This window comes from Felis catus, chromosome F2 (genome assembly GCF_018350175.1).
Source record: "Felis catus isolate Fca126 chromosome F2, F.catus_Fca126_mat1.0, whole genome shotgun sequence".
NCBI lineage: Eukaryota > Metazoa > Chordata > Mammalia > Carnivora > Felidae > Felis > Felis catus.
Genome location: NC_058385.1, coordinates 70,334,372 through 70,353,467, shown reverse-complemented (window position 1 = coordinate 70,353,467; position 19,096 = coordinate 70,334,372). Strand labels below are relative to the sequence as shown.

At 52.6% G+C, this 19,096-nt stretch overlaps 1 protein-coding gene and 1 long non-coding RNA gene across 41 annotated transcripts in view; one reads left to right on the top strand and one right to left on the bottom strand.

Moving 5' to 3' along the window:
* The window catches only part of LOC102900020, a 369,137-nt gene that overhangs the window by 138,819 nt on the left and 211,222 nt on the right, over window positions 1-19,096 (bottom strand). The window contains exon 1 of one of the 40 annotated variants that reach the window (XR_006592293.1): window positions 8,967-9,655. The exons of 38 other annotated variants lie outside the window; for them this stretch is intronic. The gene's annotated coding sequence lies outside the window, so the exon portion shown is untranslated. Of the gene's footprint in view, window positions 1-6,811; window positions 8,561-8,966; window positions 9,656-19,096 lie in introns of those variants that run through there. One more of the 40 variants, XR_006592292.1, reaches the window with a different exon arrangement.
* On the top strand, window positions 15,952-19,068 carry LOC109496216. The gene is made up of 2 exons (XR_002152182.3): window positions 15,952-16,334; window positions 18,632-19,068. It is a non-coding gene; the product is annotated as an uncharacterized LOC109496216 (long non-coding RNA).

Genomic DNA, 19,096 nt, shown 5'->3' with positions numbered 1-19,096 from the left:
CGGGGAGGCTGCGTCGGGGCCTGAATAGTGAGACGCTGAAGTCAGGGAGAAGAGCCCGCACTGGGAAAGAGAAAGTGAAGATGGCGTGAAGCGGGACAGCTGCTAGGAGAAGGTGATGAGGAGATGAGTCGGGGGACAGCCCTCAGGATGGCCTGGGGAAAGAGCCCGGTTAGCAGAGAGGCACGCGGTGCCACAGCATCCAGGTCCCGCCTGCCAGCACGGCAGACATCACCCATCCATCAGAGCACACTTTCCTCAAGAGCCCAGATGGGACCTCAGAGTGTGTGGCCGCTTGGGGCTCCAGGAAGACCCCACCCATCGATGCAGGGTGGGATTCAATCTCTGCCTTGCAGGTCGTATCAATCAGGAGCAGCAATACTATGCTGCACTAACATGTACCTCACAGTTCAGTGGCTGCAAACAGCAGAAGTTGGGGCGCCTGGGGAGCTCGGTCGGCTAAGCGTCCGACTTCGGCTCAGGTCACGATCTCGCAGTTCGTGGGTTCGAGCCCCGCGTCGGGCTCTGTGCTGACGGCTCAGAGCCTGGAGCCTGCCTCGGATTCTGTGTCTCCTTTTCTCTCTGCCCCTCACACTCTGCCTGTCTCTGTCTCTCAAAAATGAATAAGCATTTTTAAAAAATGGAAAATGCTTAAGAACATTTATTGAGTGCCATACATCCTAAAAGATTACCATTTCTTTTGGCCCTTTGATCAGCCCTGTGGGGTAGTAGGTAACCCGTATTCCCATTTTACCAATGAGCAGTTTAGGGCTCAAAGGGGGTTGAGGGCCCCAGACAGGAAGGAGTGGGCCTGACTCCACTGCACATGCTGTCCTCCAACATCACGACGACATCTTTGCGACAGGAGAGGAAGGTAGCTGTTCCAGAGGCCCGAAAGCACAAAGGCTAAGCGCTAGGGTTCTAGAGGCGAGCTGCCTGGGTGTGTATTCTGGCTCCACGTTCCTGTGCCTCAGTTTCCTCATCCTTGAACCATCATGATACTAACAGTGCCCCCAACCTCACGGCAGTGCCGTGACAACTAAGGGACAAAATGCACGCATAGTCCTTGCGGTGGTTCTAGCACCGAATCCGTGGCCGATAAATGCAGTTATGATAGTAACGTGGCCATCTTACCCCAAGGATGCTGGAGCACGGACAGGCCACAGGCCCCTCAGCCCAAACACCATCTACCCCTCAACAGGACACTCGGTCTCCTGGGTTAGGTGGCCTGCTGAGTCTGTGTGTGTGCCGGGAGAACAGGCCACACAGCACCAGAGTTAAGGGCCACCCTGCCACAGTCGGACGCCCCAACCGACTGAGCCACCAGGCGCCCCTTGAAACTAATATACAGTGCCTTTCTGGTCAAACGGGCCTATCTGAGAAGCTTGGTGAAAATGCCACTTCCCAGGCCCCACCCCAGAGCCACTGGGTTAGAAAACCTGGTGGGGGAAGACCAGAGATCTGCATTTTAGCAAGTTTCCCAGGTGGTCATTTGCAAACTGAAGTTCGAAAACCACTGCCAGAAAAAGAAGGCGAGAACAGGGGCCGGGGCAGGCATCCTGGAGCCAGAAGGAGGGTTGCAAAGGTGACCAAAGAAGTGGTGGGGTGGGGGGAACAGAGGACCGCACGTGGCTCCTGTTTTGCATGAGAGCAAATCACTTCTGCCCACGTGTGCCCTGCGTGCTCCACCAGCGTAGACATAATTTGCAAAACCCTAACTCACCCTCTGCCAAACCCTTCCCCCAGTCCTGGAAAAACGATACTCGCACTCAACCTGGGACTGCCTTCTCCATCCTGATCTGCAGGAAGAGAACGTTTCCAACATGCTGGACACACTGCCTGAAGACTCCTATCACCACTGCCAGGAATCGTATTGCAGGAAGGAACATAAGTAGTGCGGTCACCCGGAGGTTTGCTGCAATTAGCGCTCCCTTTGGTTTGTGACAGATCCTAGCTCCTGCAGCGAGCTGTCCTCACTCGTCCGCAGGGAAGGAGGTTTCGTTTAATGTCACGCCACACACACAAAAGTGTTGCTGATGTGCATGCGCACACACACAAACGCACCACGCGTTGTGTGCAGGTGTATTTAAGCTTCTGCAATGATTCGAGAAATACAGCCCAACCATCAGGAGTCACCTGGACCATAATGCTGAGTGCTAGTTTCCAAGGTACCAGGAAGGTACCAAGCTAAAAGGGGGCTGGAAAAGGAGCGAACTGATACTTCAGGCCAAGTCCTGTGCTGGGGGTTTCTCATGTATGTTTCCCATCAATCGATCAGGGAGCATATTATCAGCTCCATTCTTCTGATGCGAAAACGAAGACACAGAAAGAACCTGCCCAAGATCCTCCACGATCGAACCCTCACCTGGCTAACCCGAAGATCACGTTCAATACTTACTCAGTGCTGCCTTTAAGTTCGTAAGCTGGAAGCTTGGTGGGGAGGGAGGGGAGAGTTTCTTCCAGAGAGGGGAGCCTATGGAAACTGACCTCTCCAACCAGTGAGAGACAAGAAATAACTTCTTAACGAACAACTGAACTCACAAGCAATCAACAGTCATTGAGAAGAATAAATCACAGATAAGCAACAGAAAAAAGCAAATCACATTATAATCACATCCTTCCAAAAATAATGGCTGTTACATTCCTAGGCTTTTTCTAGCCAAATACGTACTTTTTCTAACCTACAAATAAAATGATACAATTTTTGCAATTTTATAAAAAATTTTACACTGATTTTATGTGAGTAATTAATGATGTTTGTCTGATCCTGATCTTCTGTAAATTTATGTCAATCCATAAATTTCTCTGCAGAGTCTAAGGGGGAAGATGAAACCATTTGCTTCTTTTTGTTTGTTTGTTTGTTTCCTGTTATGGTCTGTTCAACAGCCACTAGTGCATTTAAGGAAGGGTTATAGAGGGTTCTATCTATACCGCCACTGTGTTTTCGTGAATGATGCGGACTTGAAAAACACCCACCCCCACCAAAATTTCAGGTGGGTTTCCTCCTCTCCATAGGCGCAAATGGAGGCTAGGTTTTGCAGCAACTGATAAAATGACCCTCCCCCCGCCCCTCCCCCACTGCAGGGACCAGCCCTCCAAGTGCCCCCCAGGACTCCCTTCCAGCCTTCCCCTAGTTAGGAGAGTGAAAAATAACCTCCTTTCCTCCCTTTTGGTGTTAACGAGGCTCCCTATTGAGACATAGTTAATCACATCAATTAAAAGCCTTTCACATTTGGCCTTGCCTGCCAGGCACAGGCCCTCTGTCCAGGGGAAGGTGGGTAAGATAAGTCATGTCCAGAGATAACTTACACTCTTTCCTTTCTCTCCCTCCACCGAGGCTTTTTTCATTTGCATGTTTGTTTGTTTTTTAATTCAAGCTTAATTAGCACACAGTGAAATGTCTTTAATGAACACTCTGATGAATTCTGACAAATGCATATACCAAAAACACTAAACCTCCAAGACATAAAACATTTCCCTCACCCAAAAGTTTTCCTGTGCCTTTTCTTTTTTTTTCTTTTGATGTTTATTTATTTATTTGAGAGAGAGAGAGAGAGAGAGAGAGAGAGAGAGAGAGAGAGAGAATGGTGGAGGAGCAGAGAGAGAGGGTGAGAGAGAGAATCCCAAGCAGACACCACACTGCCAGTGCACAGCCCAATGCAGGGCTCGATCTCATGAGCCTTAAGATCATGACCTGAGCCGAGATCAAGAGTTGGGATGCTTTACCGACTGAGCCACCCTGGCACCCCTCTCTGTGCCTTTTCTAATTGTCTCTGCCCTCCTCCCAGAGAAAACCACTGTACTAATTTCTAGCACTATTCATTAATTTCGTGTGCTCTGAAAGTTACAGAAAGCGGAATCCTGTGAAGACAGGCATCAATGATGAGCAAGAATGCCCAGTTCCTCGCAGGAATGAAAACCAGTGTAGGCCCTTTGGAGAACAGTCTGGAAGTTCCTCGAAAGGTTACATACAGAGTTACCACATGACCCAGCAATTCCACTCCTGGGAATATAGACACAAGGAAATGCAAACACACATCCACTCAAAACCCTGCACATGAACCTTCAGAGAAGCAGAAATCATTCGTAATGGCCCCAAACCGGAAACAACCCAATATCTATCCACTGATGACAGAACAAATGAAATACTGTTCATGCACACAACGGAATGTCACTAAGGCACAGAAGAGAATGAAGTACAGACCCACACTGCAAAGTGGATGAACCTTGAAAATATCACACTAAGTGAAAGAAGCCAGTCACAGAAGACCACATATTATATGATTCCATTTGTGTGACACGTCCGGAATAGGCAAATCCATAGCAACAGAAATACTAGGTTGCTCAGGACTTGGGGGTGCAGGGGAAGGCGGGTAGGGAGGTGAGAGCAAAATGGGGACACGTCTTCTCTGAGGCGGTGAAAATGTTCCACGATTGTATGATATCTAAATTGTATGCTACGTGAAAGATATCTCAGCAAAACCGTTGCAAGAAACCAAACATTCAGAATCAACCAAAGTGGAGCCATGGAAAAGACAGCAGTTTTCCCGCGGGGGGATTTTAACAGAAGAAGCGTTTGACACTGTAGCCCAAGAACCTGGTGCCACCTGGGGAGCGTAACAACGGCCCAGGAAGGTCTCCTTCCCGTGAGAACGTCCATGGCTTTCCTGATTTTCCCAGGGGTCCCTGCCCTACCTCCAGAGTCTAAACTCTGAAGAATCCAAGACCTATTGACCAGATCCATTCATTCATTCCAACATTTATGAAGTCTGTGTTTAGTAGAAAGGACGTAGCCATATCTAGTCTTGCCTTGTATTATCTCTCTGCTCTAAAGTGACTGCATTTTTAGGGGCATATTGAATACCTCTGTATGTTTGGTCCTGTGTTTAGCAGGTGACAGTAGGAGACTGGGAAGGCGGGGTGGGGGGTGGTGGGGGGTGAAGAGCCGGTTATGAGAGAAAGGTCAAAACAAAACTCTGAGGTCCAATGGAAGTGGTTCCCACTCCTGACCTCCTGCCTTCACCTCTCCCTCCCCCATGTCCCTCACCTTCAAAGACCAATAACCTACCCTATGGTGGAAACATTAAAAGCCCCAGCTCTGGGAACCAAACCCCCACTCTACCACCTACAAGCTGGGTGTGACTGCAAGCAATTTTTTTCTTAAATGTTTATTTATTTATTTTGAGAGAGAGCGAGGGGGGGAGGGAGGGAGACACGGGGAGAGGCAGAAAGAAAGAGGGAGAGAATCCTAAGAAGGCTCCATGCAAACAGCACAGAGCCTGACGGGGGGCTTGATCCCACGAACTGTGAGATCATGGCGTGAGCCGAGATCAAAAGTCGAACGCTTAACCGACGGAGCAACCCGGGGACCGGCTTCCGGCAGTTTCTTAACCTCACTTCCCCACGTGTGCAGTGAAGATGTTGGCAGTTAACAGCCTGCCCTACGTGGGATTAGATGGGTTCATATGAGACCCAGCAAACTAAAGGGCCACCGGATAGTGAGTACTTTGGGGGCACTGTGGGCCATGCCGTATCTCTGTGCTGGCTACTCATCTTCACCATCAGACGTCAAAGCCACCGGAGACAATAAATACGTAAAAGGGAGAACATGCTGTGTTCCAATACAACTTTACTTAAGGACAATGAAATCTGATCTCATGTAATATTTTCACGTGTCAGAAAATAGGATACTTCCTTTGATTATTTTTCTCAACCCTTTAGAACCGGAAGAGCCAATCTCAGCTCGTGGGCTACACAAAAATGGATGGTGGGCCAGATGGGGCCCGTGGGCTGCAGTCTGCCACCTCCAGAGGTAAAGCACTTAGAACAGTGCCTGGCTCAGGGGCACCTGGGTGGCTCAGTCGGTTAAGAACAGTGCCTGGCACACAGAAAGCACTCACCACCCACGAACCACACCCCAAGCAACAAGAAGATGGGCGTTGGCTGCCTGTCACCCCTGTGCTGTGCCCTCTGGGTACCGTATCTCACGGAAGTCTCACCTTGACCGTGCGAGGCAGGTAACACGAGAAGTCAGGTAAGAAAGCAAAGCCTTAAGTGAGCAAAGGGGCAAATCCAGGTCTTTCGGTCGTGAGCTCTCGCTTCTGACCGTTAGAAAACACCGCGCTGGCCGCCAGGGCATGCCAGGGAGCCAGACCCACTCAGGCTCAGCTCCAAACACCACAAATCATGATTGAATTAACTGGAGACGTTTGTTACAGAAAGCGAGGGCCGGAAGGGGGACAACAATATCAGCCCATGGCGAGGAAGGTCCTCTGATGCAGGGACACGCAGGCTGGGAACAGTAACCGCGCGTCTGGTGTTACGCCAAGTGTCAGAGAGAAGAGGCCGGAAAAGGCACGTCCGCCCTGCTTCCCTGCAGCGGTGGGCTCAGAGACGTGGCGGTGTCCCGGAGGGAGAAGCCGGGCCAAGCCTCCCGAAGGGCACGCAGGGGCCTAAATGGCCTCTTGCACCTTACGGGAATACATCCTCATAAAATAGGAGAATCTAGTCGCCAAGATTTAACTACGAGGGTATTCACGGAAGCACCGCTTGTCACGGGACAAGAGCGGAATTCCTAAGTGCCCCAGACACCCAAGAAGAATTGGAGGGCCCCTGCCACCGCTGTCTGAACAACGGCGAGGATGCGTGTCCCGGCTGTCGGATGGAGCGAAGGAGCAGGAGTGTGCGTGCAGACGGGGAAGGATATTCATCATGTACTTAGTAACATCGCTACGGGCAAACAAACGCGTGCGCTATGGTGCTGTTACAAGTGCGTGCATATGCATATGCATATACACCCGCCCTAATTAGTCACCTCTGAATGATAACAGCAGCCTTTTTAGCTTCTTCCTTTTGCGTGTATGGATTTGGAGATGTTTCTGGAATACACACGCGGTGCTTTGTAAGAGGAAACAAAGTCCAGCCGGGGGCCTGGCAGGAGTTCGGTGCTCCCCAAGAGGCTCGTCGGTAACAGGACATACGACGCATCCCTTCATCCAGTGCCTCCTTAGGGAGTGTCTGCCACCGGCCAGGGACGGGGATACGCGCTGAAGAATGGGGGCAGATGAGGCAGACGGTGTCGTGGGGAGGCCGGTCAGGTAAACACATCGGTGCACTCAGGGCTCAGATGTCCCGCAGTATTTGCAGAGGGACTGCCAGATCATGGGAGGGAGGAGAGGTCTTTTCCCATAACCTGAATGCGGCCTCAATTTGCTTCGCGGCCTCTCAGCTAACGAGCTACTGGACAGAGGAAGGTCCTGGTAGCCGTGAGCAGGCTGGTGTTCAGGCTGATCGCACTCGAAGACTCTGGCCTTTATCTTTCTCGTCGGCGAGGCCGACATCCTGTCCGGGCAGCTGTGTGGATCAGCGGAGGTTCGGGAAGCCTTCTGCGGTGGCAAAGCCCTGCACACACGGTGGGCACCGTTTAATGCCAAGATCTGAACTCCTTTCTACAAGGGCTGACAACCTGGAATTTAAGTCATGATGGATGCCAAAGTGCGGGGAAGAAAACATGTTTACAAACTGAAAGTCTCAACAGGAGGGCAGTGAGTAGCAGTGGGATTCCCCGTCACCGCACCCTGGCCGGGCTCACGTCATATGTGCCTTCCAACTCGGCCAGCTCCTGACTTTCTGGGACATGTTTGTAACACCAAGGACAGTCGGCACATTTTAAATTGGGGGAAAAAAATGTTCTCTGCAAGATTTTGTGCACATACAAAGAGAAGTATTTAGGACCTACGGCCTTGAAAAGAAATCCTTCGTATCTCACCTCCAGTATGGTGAAGAGAAAAAAAAGGCTGTCCAGTTAGGTGGACAAGGGTTTAAATGCTGGTGCCTTTGGTAAATTGCTGATTATCTCTTAGCTTCAGGATAATAATATCTTCCCTGCAGGGTAATAATTAGAGCGATACATGTGCATAGCATAGATGATCAATAAATGATAGCTGGGTTTCTTCCCCCCTAGTGGGAAGGCTCAGGGAACAAAGTGGTGGGGTCACCCTGCCCAGAAGCTGTACCCTGGGGGAAATCAGCTCATTATGAAAGGGAGGGAGAGAGGCCCAGGTGGTCGGGCCACCCAGAGCTAAGCCTGACCTCAGCTCAGCCTGCAAAAGGTGAGCCAAGGATACTAGGTCTTTCTCAGTGATGTGGGAAAGTGAAATAAAACCGAAGGTCTAAATACGAAACCAGGCCTGTGCGTGGACCCCTCCGAGGTCCCGACTGGGGGAGCAGAAGATGTGGGTGTTTTGGGGGGGACGAAAAAGGAAAGGGACTTCATCAGAGACCGAAGGTGGCACCAGCGAAGGCAGCTGGGAAAGCAGTCACAGAAGCAGCACAGTGTGGTCCCTGTGCAGGTCCCCCCAGAGCAACTAGTTGAGCAGGCCTGGGACGGGGCCGAGGACTGTCCGCATTCTACCAGGACCCACTGACACTGCCACTTCTCAAGGCCCGGCCCAGGGAACTGCTCCTGCAGTGAAGGTGCCAGCTGTTGGCCTGGGGAGGGCTCACTCAGTCCCAATTCCAGCTGGGGACCAACTCCCAGGTCCAATTTTAGTATTTTCTAAAAAAAAAAAAAAAAAAAAAAAAAAGCACGACCTGTGCTGGGCCAAGGCAAGCTGCAAACATACAAACAGGGAAACAGCTTTAGAAGCAATGTCCTAAATTTCAACCACACACGTGCATGTGCATACATTCGTATGCATACGCACGTGTGCACACAAATACAGACATACTTGGCTGTGCACACATATACATGCACATTCACATACACACACATGCATATCTGTATACGTACACCTGCCTATACACATGTGGGCGTATCCTCATGCAAGCTCTGCCTTAGTACTAATATTATCCCCATTTTCCTCATGGGGAAACAATAAGAAACTAGCCTAAGGCCACACAGCTAGTCTGTGGCAGAGGCTGGATCTGAAACAAGACAGTCTGGCTCCAGAGTCCCTGCTGGTACTCACTAGATTAGGACAGATAACCCAAGAGGTTAAACGGTAGAGGCTGAGAGTCATACACTCTAAAAGCAACTTGGGCCCTGGGGTTGGCTGCGTCTGGTGAGGCTTGCCAAGAATTCCTCCCGTTTCTGTACACGCATGTTGTTTTTGCCCTCCAAAGTGAGAGTCCATTTCTCCTGCCCCTGAATCTGGGCTGACCTGTGACCGCTTGACCAGCAGAATGTGATGGAAGTGATGTCGTCTCAGTTCTGAGCCTTGCCCTAGGGAGGCCGGGCAGGTTTTACACCAGGCACTTGGGGGGTCCAGCCACCACACTGGAAAAGAAGGTCCTGCTGGACTATGATGACAAGGTCTCAGAGTAAGCGAGAGGCCTCAGCCGCTGCCCGTCATCCCGGCTGAGGCCCCATGTAAAGCCTTCTGGCCACGCGGCCTCGCAGGGCTCCCCCGGTGAACGCAGCCACACGGACTCCAAGTGGAACAGAAGAACCACCCTGCAGGGCTCAAGCACCCCACAAGACAGCGAAAAATAAACAGTCCTGGTGTTAAACCCCTAAGTTCTTGGGTGATTTGTCGGACAGCCAGTAGACTGATTCGTGCACCTACGTGGCTTTTGCAGACAGTATACATCTCACGATAAACAGCATTATTTGTTGAGGGCTGTTTGCCGGGCCGCACGTGAAGTGCTTTACAGTTACTGTCCTGTTTAGTCTTCATTGCCACCCACGTGGCAGATATTAATATTATTTCCATTTTACCCACAACGACAGTGAGGCCCAATGAGGTCAATTAATAATTTTCTCTACGCAGTGGCAGTTCCTGGATGTGGCCCTAAATCTGGCTTGTTTTAACTGCACAGACTACTCCGATCTCTCCAGAGAAAAGAACCAGGGGCCTGTGTGTGTATGCATATTTATACGTAGACACCATGGCCTACCCAAGTCGTCACATGAAAGTAACCATCACGCTGCATTTCCCGCACCGCGTGCCCCTTAGCCCTGCAAACCTGGACCCACATTCCTGGCCCCCAGTCATGATTTACCATCATGGGTCACGCAATTAGCAATATGAACGAGGCCTGTAGCCAGAGCCTGTACGTGAAACCGTGGGATGCCTAAAGTATGTGGTGAGAGGCTACTGGCCATGTTGAAGCCACCAAGGGATTAGCTGATGGGTAGAAGGTCAACTGGCAGGGCTGAAACAGATTGGGGTGCTTCAGGCAACAGGTGTCAGGAACAAAGATGGAGACACGGGATGCCGAAGGAAAAGGAGGGCGGAAACTGAGGTTGGTTCCAGGACCTGGTTTTACTCCCCAGCAGCTGTGTGACCTTGGATCATATGTCACGTCTCTGGGCCTCATGTCTCCAAGCAAGTTTGGTGATGTCCAAACAACCGTCAAGTTCTTCCCATGATTCTCTGTAGCTTCATCTCCAGCAAAGATCATTACACAGCATCTCCTTTCAACTGTGGGGAAAGCCCTGTGAACTCCACTTGGCCGCCATGAAGAAACTGTAGGACAGAACGCGTCGCTTGCTTTCTGGTGGTGACACAGTAAGTCACTGATGGAACCTCCAAATCCCAAGAACCCTCGAACCTGGGCTCCTCTCCTAGTACCACACTGTTCCCATTCTGTTCTCACACACTGAATTCTAGCTCCCCTTCTGTGGGAACTCACACCCAACCAACGCCTCTGAACGCGTCCTGCAGCCAGCTGCAACCCCTCCATTAACACACAAGTCTGGCGAGAGGTTACCACTGTCAATGGGTTTCGTTTCCTCTACCTCCTTAGAGCTGGTATCAGGCAGGCCAGGAAGTTTCTTTTTCCCTGCAGTCCATTTATGTGGGAAGAGGAGAAGGACCTGTCAAGTGCAAGGAAAGAATCAGCTGGGCACGTGGAGACATGGGCTGGCCCCGGCCTGGCCTCCCCCAGCCCTCCTGGGCACTCCGCCAGTCCCGTGCTGGGGGGCTATGCTGACTGACAGGGAGGACCACGGGGGACTTGCCATGATCATTAATCAGGAGCATTATCAGCATCCTGAAGAACCTCTGGTCTGCTCCAAAGCCAGTTAGGAAACTGACCTTGTCCCCTTCCTGTCTCATAAGCTTCCAGTCCATCCAGGACCAAGAGATGGAACATTTCCCCATGTCCAGCACAACAAAGCCCGTCTGAGAAGCCCACGCAGACGTCAGATGGGACCACCTCTCATCTCATCTCGTGAATGGGAATGCTAAGGCTGGAAGTCATGCCAGTGGATACAAAGTACCCGGTGCACGTGAAGCCCCGCTCTAAGTGCCCAGTGTGCTGTGGTCTGCAGAGTAACGGCCACCTGCGGACGCCCACACCCCAATCCCTGAATCCTGTGACTAGTTAGGTTGCGTGGCAAAGGCAGATTTAAGTGGCAGAGGAGAAGAAAGTTAATGTGCTGACGTTAAAAGCGAAAGATTATCCTGTGTGATTTCTGTGGGTCCGATATAATCAGAAGCATCCAAAATGGGAAGAGTCAGTCAGAGGAAAAGGTGACCATGGAAGGAAGGCATGGAGAGGCGTTATGTCGCTGGCTTTGCAGACAGAGGAAGGGGCCACTAGCCAAGGAACGCAAGGGGCTTCTAGAGTCTGGGGATGACAAGAAAACACTTCTACCCTAGAGCCACCAGAAGGAACCAGCCCTGTGTTCCTTGATTTTAGCGTAGTGAGACCCACGTTGTACCTCTAACCTATGGAATTGTAAGATAATACAGCTTTCGGACACTGAGTGGGTGGCAATTTGTCACAGCAGCGATAGAAATCTAATACATGAATGGACCCACTCAGTTAAAGTTCCTACAATAAACTCTACGAGGCGATGTAGCAGTCCACTATGGCTCCAAGGATGCTGTGTAACAAAACACCCCAGCCCAAGGCAAACAACAAGCGTCTGTTTCCCACTCGCATGCCTGCCAGTCAGCTCGGGCTCCGGCTGGTACCGGGGGGGGGGGCTTGTCTGAGCTCAGCTCCACTCGAGGCGTGAGTTTAGGATCCGCTCCACGTCTCTCATCCTCTGTGGATTGGAGGCCATCAGAGGCCTGCTGCCACGATGAAACGTACGTGAGAAAGGAAGCCCAACCTTGTCCAATTTCCATCTTCCGCTCCAGTCATGCTGCTAACACCCCACGGGCCAAAACAAGTCGTGAGGCCAAGACGGAAGCCGTGGCGGGGAGGAGTGCGTTTGCCCACCTGGAGGCTGTGGCAAAGGTGTACTCGTGTTAATCTGATTACGGGGGAGTGAAGAACTGGAGCCCATAGTTCAGTCCACCACAGGCGGACGCTATGTCAGCGTTCCATTTTGCAGATGAGGAAACCAAGGCACAGAGTTCTTACGAAACTCATCCAGGATCACCCTCCTAGTAAATAATGGAGCGAGGACCAGAATCCAGTCTGGCCTCCAGGAGGCTGGTCAAGGTACACCTACTAAGTGGAGAAGCTAGGGCCCCACGGCTCTGCATGTCACAGTTTCTGGGGCAGAAGGAGCGGCATCCAGGGGCTGCAGTGATCTCCAGAAGTAAGAAGGCGGCACTGGGAGGTGTCACCAGTGAAAACTGCAGCCAGGCCCTGCTGTCAGGTCCAGGCCTGGGGCCAGAGCACCTTCCAGAGATGAGAAGCATCCAGGCTGAGTCAGATGCCTATGGCAGGTGGTTACAGGACCAAATGTCCTTCTCCCCCTGCCAGGGGGGGGTTGGGGGGGGCACTCAGGGTGCAGGGCTGGATCTGATGCCAGGCGGGCAAGTCTCCAAGAAGTCAGCACGTGGGTTCCTTTGAAAGCTGTTTATCTGAAGAACAGAGTGAGGTAACGGGGCCGCGAGAGAAGCAGAGAGAAAGCGACACCCACATAATGTAGAAGGACCAGAAGCAGAGTGTAAGGCAGGGCTACTCACGAGCCCTGGAGAGAGGATCAGGAAGGAGGGAGGATTAGGAGAGAGGAAAAGAACAAAACAACGCTCAGAACTAAGTATTAGGGAGAAGTTTTATTTGAAGGCACTGAGCAGGGGTTTCCTGGAAAGGGTCAGAAAGTCAAACTGACGATTCTGGGCATCTGTTTAGAAAGGCCACAGGGTCGCGGTGGCGGCCCCTCACCGTCCCGTCCAGAGACTCAGGATGCTCTTGGGGGCCCTTCCATCTTGTGGCACGGGCAGGGGGTCACCCGAAGCCCCCCCACACTTGACCCTGCAACTGGAAGTCAGCAAAATCGCCACTTCATGGCAAGGGCATGCCAAGGATGAGAGAACACGTGGGGGCCACCCTCCGTATCCTACAAGAACTGTGTCTGTCCCTTGTCCTTGTCACCCGGCCCAGGCCATCCCCTGCTGGGGGGATCTCCTCCCTCCCAGCTTGAAAGCTACTTTCACCTGAAAGACAGTGCATGTGAGGCCCTGTCCCCAGAGACGAGAAGCCCCCCAAGAGGGCAAGGGCAGAGGATACTTTGTGGGTACACACTATGAGCCCTCAGCCCACCTCCCAGACGCTCCTGTGCCCCGTGCCAGCACCACTCCCCTCCGAGCTCAGAACATCATGGCTCAGTAGAGACTTTCTACAATCACCGCTTAGTGAATACAGAGGGACCCTGATTGCATTCCAGGTCCCTTCCTCTTTACCATGCTGCCCGTCCTGGATCCAGCACAGACACCACAGTAAGGACCTCCCCAAGACATGGGACAAGTGGCCCTTTGATTCATGTACCAACCATCCCCTGAGCATCCCTTCTGGGGAAGCACTAGTAAGGCCCTGCCCAGAGGGGTTAAGAGTATGGACCCCTGGAGCACAGTGTGGTGTTGAATTCTGGTTTGACCATCTACTAGATGGGACACTGGGTCACAGGACTTAACCTCTCTGTGCCTCAGTTTCCTCATTTGTAAAATGAAGGCAAGAAGAGCATCTACACCCAAGAGGGTCTTAGGAGGCTTATATGGTTGGGTCAGCTTCAAACTTAGAACAGTGCCTGGCACATGGTCAGTGGGGTCAAAGCACTGGCTTTTATTATTCTTACTGCAGTAGGCGAAATTGACCTCATCTTTGCCCCTTCAGGATCTCAGTCTCATGAAAGCAGACAGATGTGAAACAAACACAGATAAATGTATCAGGACAGATCATGCCAGGAAGGAAAAGCAGAGAGCAGTGGGAGGAAACAACGGGAGAAGCGAAGGGCAAGAAGACACTCACTAGGCAAAAAATAGAGGGAATGAGCATTCCAAGCAGGGAAATGGCATGTGCAAAGGACCTGAGGTGGGTGAGAATGGGGTGTATCACTCAGCAGAGGTCAGTGTGGCTAAAGAATAGTGAGCGAGGAGAGACATCTGGGCCAATTCATGCAGAGCCCAGTGGGGGATTTTGGGTTTTATCCCAAGAACAGAAATGGGAAGGCCCTGGTATGTTTGGCGGGACAGACACAATTTGATTCACATTTTGGAAAGATTGTGCTGGCTGCTGAGCGGAGACAGGACTGCAGGGGGACAAGGATGGATCCAGGGAGCCCAATTTGGAAGCTCTTGCCGTGAGCTACGGGGAAGATGAGGATGATTTTGGTTAAGAGTGTTGGCGGTGGAGGAAAAATAAACTCAGCTCCAGGCCCAGATGTTAGAGGCTCACAGGGAAAGAAACCACAAGCCAGCTAGAATGGTCAGCTGGCTGGCTCTCACCCGCTGCCCTGGCTGGGGACGAGCTGGCCTGGCATGGGTACTCAAGGTACCTTCATGATCGGCCAAGCTGGAACATTCTAGAACACCTCTCTTAGAGGATTTACCTAACAAGGGCTATGAAGGTCCACCATGAGAGGTGCTGATGACCTGGGAGCTGACCCTCTTGGTGGGAAGGGATGCCATGGCGGGAAGCATGTGCAGATTGGATGCTCCACATTTTGACAAGTGGCATCTTGAGGGGGTTCCACAAGCTCTGATCTGAGGGGGTGTGAAGGGAGGCATCCTCTCCTTGGGCACAGAACTCCCCCCACGCCCCCAACCCCTCAGGTTCTGAGCTACCTACGGGGAGGGACCATGTCCCTCCGGATCTGCAGTCCACGCCTGCAACAGACTCTGGGTAGGGCAGCGTCCTCACTGAAGGATGGACTCCAGAAGGGCGGTCTCCATTTTGTGCCTCCTTCCAACTCCGTGCCAAGCACAGACCTGCTACATCATGTGCACTCAATCAAACGGGGTCCAATGAAGGAATAAGTGACTGTCCTCCATTCCCCTGGAGCAAACTGCTCAATCACCAAATCAATGGCCAAGCTGAGGACCAGGCATGGTAGTGGTGCCCTAAAGGAATCTGCATCATGCTGGGAAGACAGGCACAGGCACGAAGAGACAAGGTCTAGTCCAGCTGTCCAGACATGAGGCGCTCAGATGGGAGTCTTTCCAACAGAGAAAGATGACCCCCAGGCAGAAGAGCCCAGCGGGAAAGCAAATGGTGGAACAGAATTCGAGCATGGGCAGGGTATGGATAATCCGAGGGTCGGTTAGAGAGAGGGGACCCCCTCACTCACTGAACGCCTGTCATTGGCCAAGCCCCAGTAAGAGCCTTCTTCTCAGAAGAACCTCCGTGCTGGAGCTCCCAGTCCCAGTCCCAGCTGAGGACACTGGGGTTCGAACCAGCGAAGTGACCTGCCCGCTGTCAAAGAGCCAGCAGCTGGTGGAGCTGGGGGAGAACCAAGCCCTGTCTGTGGTCCCCTCAAGACAAACGACAGGATCAGGTACACAAGTCAAAGAAAGACAATGGTCAGTTCCAAAGACAAGAGATGAACCCTGCACGCGAGGTGTCATCACAGAGGTGACCGGGATGGGATCACAGGGTGGGGTAACGTGGAGGTGGGCTTTAGCGGAGGCTGGGAGAGGGACAGGGTCAGAGCTAGGCTTTCAGAACTTGGACCTGGCTGTCGGGAGGCGAGGTTGAAGGCTCAGCCCACCCCACAAGAGGGCGGGACCGAGAGACGGAAGGAAGCAGGACATGGAGGGAACGGGAAGGAAGCAGAGGCAGGACTGCTGGCTGGGAAGGGTCCAGGGGGAGGGAGAAACCACTTCTCCTTCCCTTTCTGATGCTAGCAAGATTATGACTGCAGAGCGGGGCTGCACAGGGCAGAACTTCCCAAAAATCAGGAGGAGCACGTATCCCCAACAGAGGTTGCAGTCCCCAAATCATGCGGTCACCTCCCACCTCCTCTGCCCACACTGGAGCTTCGTCTGCAGTGAGCTCTGGCCTCGGGCCCTTGGGGACCCAGGAGTGCCCCTTCCTCCAGATATCAGGGCAAAAGAGAGGCAGAGAAACCGGAGAGATCCAAAGACAAGTGGCAAGCGACAGCAAGAGACGCGGTGTCACCGTGTGCTATGGATGAAGAAACCAAGGCGCAAGAGGTAAACAACCTAATATCACACAACGGGTACCCGCCAGATTCAGGAATGAGACGCAGGGCAGGGCCTTCTGTGTAGACCTGTCTGTATCAACCAGGGACCCAGCAGGAGGAAGCCAACGAGGACCCTGACCTCACCCCCTTCCTGCCCGCCCACCTCACCTCCCAAACAGAAGCCAGAGGGCCCAGGAGCCCCGTGGGGCATCCGTCCTGTTGCACCTACACAGGACAGCCTCCTTGTCACAGAACAGGGCGGAGGACAGGGGGCATCTGGAGGGGGGCAAGGAGGTGACCCGGCACCTGGCCACTCCCCCAGCCAAGACCGTGGAGGGTACTAGAGCCTCAACAGCCTCCACTCTGCAGAACCAGGGGGCAGAGGCCCCCCGCCCGGGCTCTGCAGCGGGAGGCCACCTGGCTCTCCCCCCACACGCGCCAGCCACCCCCAAGGGATCTAGCATCTTCACATCCCCTCTTTCCTTCCTCATTCACACCCCCTGCCCGGCCCGGCCTCTATCATCTGCAAACATCTCAAAGGCAGGCAGGCTGTTGGGAGTGGCCAGTTGTCACGTGGAAGGGAAGGGAGGGGGGCAGGCAACCGACGCCCAGTGCAGCGCGAGATGCCCACTCTGCGCCCCGGCCCGCCCCCCACCCTGCCGGCCCAGCCCTGAACATCGAGGCCTGGCTGCCGGTAAAAAGAAAGGGCTCCTATCTCTGATTCCTCAGGGCCTCTGATAAGAAATGTCATCCCTCGCTGGGTAATATTACCCGCCCGATAAGAATCTCTATCAAGCTCAAACATATGGCTGGCTACAGAACACAGAGCCCAGCAGAGCAGGATAATTTATTTGCTTGAGCTGAAAGCCCTGGGCGGCCGAGAGAAGTGCACTGAATAAAAGAGGAAGAGGCAAACTGGAACCTCTCTGACTTGCCGTGGGGATTTTCCCTGGGGAAGGCGGGGGCACCTGAGGACATCAGGGGGCCCTCCTCACTTTCTTCCCTACACGATAAGCACTTTGCCCGAGTCCTCCCTCAGAGGACACTTTCACTTAGGGCTACCATGGTCAATCCTCATCACGACCTCCAGAGAGGCCTTTTTCGCTTCCTTTTACAGCTCAGGAGACGGAGATTCGGCAAGGTTAAGTAACATGGCCAAGGTCACACAGGCGGCCACGCCGGAGCTCGGACTCGGACGCCATCAGGCCTGCGTCTGGGTCGCCCGGCTCCTACGCCCTACATTCATCAGTCATGTCAGGCGTGCCCAACTTCGCTGCGCACACGATCGTCTCCAAGGTCCCCCTGAAGCCTCTCCTCAACTCTTGCGTCTCGGCAGCCTGGGAGAAAACCAGGCTTGCCAAGCATAGAGACTCAAGGGAGAGAGGAAGGGAGGCCAGGCCAGTGCTCAGGAGAGGGAGAGGGGATGTCGGGGGCTTGCACTTCATGTGTCGGGAGCACGGTGGGTAGAAGGAAGTTGTGGAAAGAAAACGCACCCCCTCTGTACACCCCTTCGTGTACTCACCGATGGAAAGCTACTATGCCCGGCCCTGGGACTGGCCCAGGCAACCCAGCCGGCCCTGCCCTCATGGAGCAGACTGTCCCCTGGGGCTTACAGGTCAGTATAGAGGCAGGAACAACAGGATGTGTTGAGTGTGGACGCCTGAAGTATAGGTGGCTGACAGGGAAAGGTGGCAGTTAGAACAGCTCTTTGCGGGGCGCCTGGGTGGCGCAGTCGGTTAAGCGTCCGACTTCAGCCAGGTCACGATCTCGCGGTCCGTGAGTTCGAGCCCCGCGTCGGGCTCTGGGCTGATGGCTCGAAGCCTGGAGCCTGTTTCCGATGCTGTGTCTCCCTCTCTCTCTGCCCCTCCCCCGTTCATGCTCTGTTTCTCTCTGTCCCAAAAATAAATAAAAAACGTTGAAAAAAAAATTAAAAAAGAACAGCTCTTTGCATGCTCTACACCATTCTCTGCCCTCCTTTCTTACTCAACGTTAAGGCTGACATTGCTTTTTTTTTTTTTTTTTTGGATGTTTATTTATTTTTGAGAGAGACAGAGACAGAATGCGAGAGGGTGGGGCAGAGAGAGAGGGAGGCACAGAATCCAAAGCAGGCTCCAGGCTCCGAGCTGCAGCCCAGAGCCCGACGCAGGGCTCGAACTCGCAAGCTGCGAGATCATGACCTGAGCTGAAGTCAGACGCTCAACCGACTGAGCCACCCAGGCGCCCCAGGCTGACATTGCTTTACGAAGGTTAATATGGCTTCAAGATTGTTCCGCATTACATAAAGCCACTATTTCTTTTTTTTAATAGCCATGTGGTATGCCATTTCGTGGATGCATTGTGATTTCAGCAGCCAATCTGGAACTGGGGAGCTCTCAGATCATGTCTCATTAAAGACACACGAATAGGTGGAACACAGAGGATTTGGTGTGTCGGGCGGTGAAATGACTGCATATGTGACCACGATGGTGGATACATGTCACACGTATGTCGGAGAAGATAGAAGGCCAAGAGTGAATCCTAACGTACACTATGCACTCTGGGTGATAATGACGTGTCCGTACAGATTTGTCAGCTGTAACAAGTGTCTCACTCTGGTGCGGGATGCTGACAGTGTGGACACAGGGACAGGGAGTGTATGAGAACTGTCTGTATTTCCCACTCAAGTTTTCTGTGACGCTAAAACTCTCTGAAAAATGAAGTTTTTTGTTAATAAAAATCAATCGATCACGCAAGTGTAAATTTAACCCTGGCTCCATTCTATTCCATTTTCTG